The sequence below is a fragment of the Nycticebus coucang genome, chromosome 5, assembly GCF_027406575.1.
Source record: "Nycticebus coucang isolate mNycCou1 chromosome 5, mNycCou1.pri, whole genome shotgun sequence".
NCBI classification, from domain to species: domain Eukaryota; kingdom Metazoa; phylum Chordata; class Mammalia; order Primates; family Lorisidae; genus Nycticebus; species Nycticebus coucang.
In genome coordinates, this window is record NC_069784.1 from 40,750,884 (window position 1) to 40,757,103 (window position 6,220).

The 6,220-nt window shown below is 40.2% G+C and overlaps 1 pseudogene; it reads right to left on the minus strand.

Moving 5' to 3' along the window:
* Window positions 1-3,584: 3,584 nt before the first annotated feature.
* On the minus strand, window positions 3,585-5,120 carry LOC128585452 (histone-binding protein RBBP4-like; annotated as a pseudogene).
* Window positions 5,121-6,220: the final 1,100 nt, after the last annotated feature.

Here is a 6,220-nt window from a genome sequence, read left to right on the forward strand (position 1 = left end):
CTACCAAAACCTGTGGGATACTGCAAAAGCAGTTTTGAGAGGAAAATTCATCACTTTCGATGCCTACATTTGAAAAACAGAAAGAGAGCACATCAACAATCTCACAAGAGATCTTATGGAATTGAAAAAGAAGAACAATCTAAGCCTAAACTCAGTAGAAGAAAAGAAATATCCAAAATCAAATCAGAGATCAATGAAATTGAAAACAAAAGAATCATTCAGAAAATTAATGAAACAAGGAGTTGGTTTTTTGAAAAAATAAATACAATAGATAAACCATTGGCCAGACTAACAAGGAATAGAAAAGTAAAATCTCTAGTAACCTCAATCAGAAATGATAAAGGGGAAATAACAACTGATCCCACAGAGATACAAGAGATCATCTCTGAATACTACCAGAAACTCTATGCCCAGAAATTTGACAATGTGAAAGAAATGGATCAATATTTGGAATCACACCCTCTCCCTAGACTCAGCCAGGAAGAAATAGACCTCCTGAACAGACCAATTTCAAGCACTGAGATCAAAGAAACAATAAAAAAGCTTCCAACCAAAAAATGCCCTGGTCCAGATGGCTTCACTCTAGAATTCTATCAAACCTTCAAGGAAGAGCTTATTCCTGTACTGCAGAAATTATTCCAAAAAATTGAGGAAGAAGGAATCTTCCCCAACACATTCTATGAAGCAAACATCACCCTGATACCAAAACCAAGAAAAGACCCAAACAAAAAGGAGAATTTCAGACCAATCTCACTCATGAATATAGATGCAAAAATTCTCAACAAAATCCTAGCCAATAGATTACAGCTTATCATCAAAAAAGTCATTCATCATGATCAAGTAGGCTTCATCCCAGGGATGCAAGGCTGGTTTAACATACGCAAGTCTATAAACGTTATCCACCATATTAACAGAGGCAAAAATAAAGATCACATGATCCTCTCAATAGATGCAGAAAAAGCATTTGATAAAATCCAGCATCCTTTTCTAATTAGAACACTGAAGAGTATAGGCATAGGTGGCACATTTCTAAAACTGATTGAAGCTATCTATGACAAACCCACAGCCAATATTTTACTGAATGGAGTAAAACTGAAAGCTTTTCCTCTTAGAACTGGAACCAGACAAGGTTGTCCTCTGTCACCTTTACTATTCAACGTAGTGCTGGAAGTTCTAGCCAATACAATTAGGCAAGACGAGGAAATCAAGGGAATCCAAATGGGAGCAGAGGAGGTCAAACTCTCCCTCTTTGCTGACGACATGATCTTATACTTAGAGAACCCCAAAGACTCAACCACAAGACTCCTAGAAGTCATCAAAAAATACAGTAATGTTTCAGGATATAAAATCAATGTCCACAAGTCAGTAGCCTTTGTGTACACCAATAACAGTCAAGATGAGAAGCTAATTAAGGACACAACTCCCTTCACCATAGTTTCAAAGAAAATGAAATACCCAGGAATATACCTAACAAAGGAGGTGAAGGACCTCTATAAAGAAAACTACGAAATCCTCAGAAAGGAAATAGCAGAGGATATTAACAAATGGAAGAACATACCATGCTCATGGATGGGAAGAATCAACATTGTTAAAATGTCTATACTTCCCAAAGCAATCTACCTATTGAATGCCATTCCTATCAAAATACCAACATCGTACTTTCAAGATTTGGAAAAAATGATTCTGTGTTTTGTATGGAACCGGAAAAAACCCCGTATAGCTAAGGCAGTTCTCTGTAACAAAAATAAAGCTGGGGGCATCAGCATACCAGATTTTAGTCTGTACTACAAAGCCATAGTGCTCAAGACAGCATGGTACTGGCACAAAAACAGAGACATAGACACTTGGAATCGAATTGAAAACCAAGAAATGAAACTAACATTTTACAACAACCTAATCTTTGATAAACCAAACAAGAACGTACCTTGGGGGAAAGACTCCCTATTCAATAAATGGTGTTGGGAGAACTGGATGTCTACATGTAAAAGACTGAAACTGGACCCACACCTTTCCCCATTCACAAAAATTGATTCAAGATGGATAAAGGACTTAAATTTAAGGCATGAAACAATAAAAATCCTCCAAGAAAGCATAGGAAAAACACTGGAAGATATTTGCCTGGGGAAAGACTTCATGAAGAAGACTACCATGGCAGTTGCAACAACAACAAAAATAAACAAATGGGACTTCATTAAACTGAAAAGCTTCTGTACAGCTAAGGAGACAATAACCAAAGCCAAGAGACAACCCACACAATGGGAAAGGATATTTGCATATTTTCAATCAGACAAAAGCTTGAGAACTAGGATCTATAGAGAACTCAAATTAATCCATATGAAAAAAGCCAACAATCCCATATATCAATGGGCAAGAGACATGAATAGAACTTTCTCTAAAGACGACAGACGAATGGCTACCAAACACATGAAAAAATGTTCATCATCTCTATATGTTAGAGAAATGCAAATCAAAACAACCCTGCGATACCATCTAACCCCAGTGAGAATGGCCCACATCACAAAATCTCAAAACTGCAGATGCTGGCGTGGATGTGGAGAGAAGGCAACACTTTTACACTGCTGGTGGGACTGCAAACTAGTACAACCTTTTTGGAAGGAAGTATGGAGAAACCTCGAAGCACTCAAGCTAGACCTCCCATTTGATCCTGCAATCCCATTACTGGGCATCTACCCAGAAGGAACAAAATCCTTTTATCATAAGGACACTTGTACTAGACTGTTTATTGCAGTTCAATTTACAATCGCCAAAATGTGGAAACAGCCTAAATGCCCACCAACCCAGGAATGGATTAACAAGCTGTGGTATATGTATACCATGGAATACTATTCAGCCATTAAAAAAAATGGAGACTTTACATCCTTCGTATTAACCTGGATGGACGTGGAAGACATTATTCTTAGTAAAGCATCACAAGAATGGAGAAGCATGAATCCTATGTACTCAATTTTGATATGAGAACAATTAATGACAATTATGGTTATGGAGGGGAAACAGAAAGAGGGAAGGAGGGAGGTGATGGGGCCTTGGTGTGTGTCACACTTTATGGGAGCAAGACATGATTGCAAGAGGGACTTTACCTAACAATTGCAATCAGTGTAACCTGGCTTATTGTACCCTCAATGAATCCCCAACAATAAAGAAAAACAAAACAAAACAAGAATTTAAAACTGAAAAGAATATTTGGAGAAAAAAAGTTTTGCCTATTCTTAAGTACAATGATTTTGTTTGGTCTTAGTATCAATGGGGAAACTCAATAATAGGTATTTTATTTCTTCTTGAGGTACCAGGAAGAGCCTATTTATTTACCAAATATTAGCACCTTCAATCTGCTCCTTTTATATGGAAACTTTTTTAAAGGATCTATCTTGTTTCTATTTGAAGTTTCACAAGTAGTATTAATTTGCTCAAAGGAAATTAATTAATAACTTTAATGTGCTACTTATTTATATTAGATATGGTAAGCCTATTAGTACTTCAAATCCAGTTACCTGTCAGTTTAAGAAAAATAAATGACCCATCAAATCCCCCCCCCCAAAAAAAAAAAAAAGTCTGTGTGTCTCAAAACCAGTGTTAAATCAATCTCAGGGTTGAGAAGAAAAGAAGGGGACCCTAAAATCACAAGAAATGCAGACGTATCTAGGACCCTTGTCCTTCTGGATCCACGCTTCCTTCAGGGTCTTCATCATTATAAATGTTCTCTGCCCTCTGCCACACTGCATGATATTGTCTTCTGATACAGAACAAATCACCCAACGTTCGTTAGGATTCCTAGAGAAATCAGATATCTTGGCAGTGTGACCACCATGAATAAACAACTCTGGCGGCCCATCTTCTGCATCTTCTGGGGATTGGTCCTCTCCAATTTTATTTAAGTCCCAGACATTCAGTCTGTGATCAGTACCACTAGAAGCCAAAATAGTCTTATAGTGAAGCGACCCCTGAATCTGGAATATTTCATCCTTATGTGATTCAAAGGAATGCAACTTAAGCTTCAGATTTCATAGATCCCACAAGGCCATGGTCTTGTCAGCTGATCCTGTGGCAAGAATGAACTCACTATAAGGATTGAAAGAGAGGCAGTTCACTTTATCAGTGTGAGCATCAACTGAATGGCTTTGTTTGGAAGTATTGTTTGAACAAGTATCCCAAATCTTAAGTTTCTGATCGTCAGCAGCTGACCCAAACAAAGACTCATGGAGCAGGTGCCAGGAAACATCTTCAACTACTGCTGTATACCCTGTAAAGATGGTCTTTGCATCCACCTTTTCCTTCCTTCGGAACAGCACTGATGTGCCACAGGCAGATGGTATGATCATCTGAAGCACTAAGTAAGAGCCCACTAAGATTTGGGTTCCAAGAAAGTCCATAGCCTTCCTTCTGATGTCCATGGAGACGTACGTCTGGGTTGCACTCTCCAGAAGGGTCTGGTTTAGAAGGATGTTTTGTATAGTCAAAAACAAGAACGTCACTGGATGGAGTCTTTGTTGCAATGATGCAAGGGTTCTGGGGCATATAATGGGCCCTGTTTACTTCTCCTTCGTGGTTGATCTTGATTTCTATTTCAATTTTCCCACTAACAGAACAGAAACCTCCAAATTCTCCTTTTTCACGGTCGTAGTGTGATGCATCAAACTGAACATCATCATTAGGGAGCTGCACACTGGCTATCACAAGGTGGTTTTGTTCATCTGATGTGTGTGTCCCCAGGACGAGTCCGTGAATGCTGAAATCTTTCCCTTCTGGTCTGGTTATATCTGGAAGCCACTGTGCAGTTAGGCTAGGCCACTCCAGTGCGTGGGTTATCACCAAATCATAAAGACAAGGGGTGTTCTTTTTCCATATTTTGTATTCCTCGTTGATTACACGCTCTTCCACAGCGTCGTCAAAGGCTGCTTCCTTGTCCCCGTGGCGGGCAAGCAAGCGGCGGGGCGATCCAGGGGTCTAGCGTTGCGGGAGGAGCTGCGAGCCTACGGGCGCGCCTCCCTGGGCTTGGCCTCTGTTATTTCCTACAGCCTCTGCGTGAGCTCCTACTCGCGCACCTTCGCGCCAACCTTAGCCAATTGGAGCGCACCAAAGGGCAGGATGGGCGGGAAAGCCATGTTCCCGACCTATCCAGACTCGCGGAGTCGCTTTTCGTGTGGCCCAAAGCACACGTTACGCCCCTCCCCACACACATCCCGGAGCCAAGTTCCGGGCCGTCTGATTTTTTATGAAGTAGACAGTAATATACACTGAGGGAAAGAGTTGCTATTCAATAAATGGGGCTGGGAAAATTGGATAGCCACATGCAGAAGAATGAAACAAAATCCACGTCTCTCACCCCTTATAAAAAGTAATTTAAGATGGATAAAGAACTTAAATGTAAGGCATGAAACAAATAATTCTAGAAGAAAATACCTGAACTACTCTTCAAGATATCAGCCTTGGCAACAAATTTCTGAAGAAGATCCCAATGGCTTTGGCTCTTGTACCTCAGCGGCTAGGGCGCCAGCCACATACCCTGGAGCTGGTGGGTTTGAACACAGTCTGGGCCTGCCAAACAACAATGACAACTACAACAACAACAAAAAATTAGCCAGGAGTTGTGGCAGGCACCTTGCCTCCCAGCTACTTGGCAGGCTGAGGCAAGCGAATTGCTTAAGCCCAAGAGTTTGAGGTTGCTGTGAACTGTGATGTCATGGTACTCTAGCCAGGGTGACATGGTGAGACTCTGTCTCAAACAAACAAATAGACAACAACAACAAAAACCCAAGAAGACACCAATGGCAATTGCAGCAATAACAAAAATAAATAAATGGGCTCTGTGCCTATAGCTCAGCAGCTAGGATGCCAGCCACATACACCAGGGCTGGAGGGTTCAGTCCAAAAACAATAAACATTGGCATGGATGCAGAGAGAAAGGAATGTTTATATAGTGTTGGTGGGACTGCAAATTAGTACAGCCTCTGTGGAAAACAATATGGAGATTCCACAAAGAACTAAAAATTGACCTACCATCTGACTCAGCACTCGAATTACTGGATATTTATCCAAAGGAAAAGAAGTCACTTTATCAAAAAGACAAATGCACTCAAATATTTATTAGCACAATTCACAATTGAAAAGATGTGGAATTGCAACTTTTCAAATGCCCATCAAATCATGAGTGGATTAACAGAATGTGATATACATATATACATACATGCATACATATGTACAC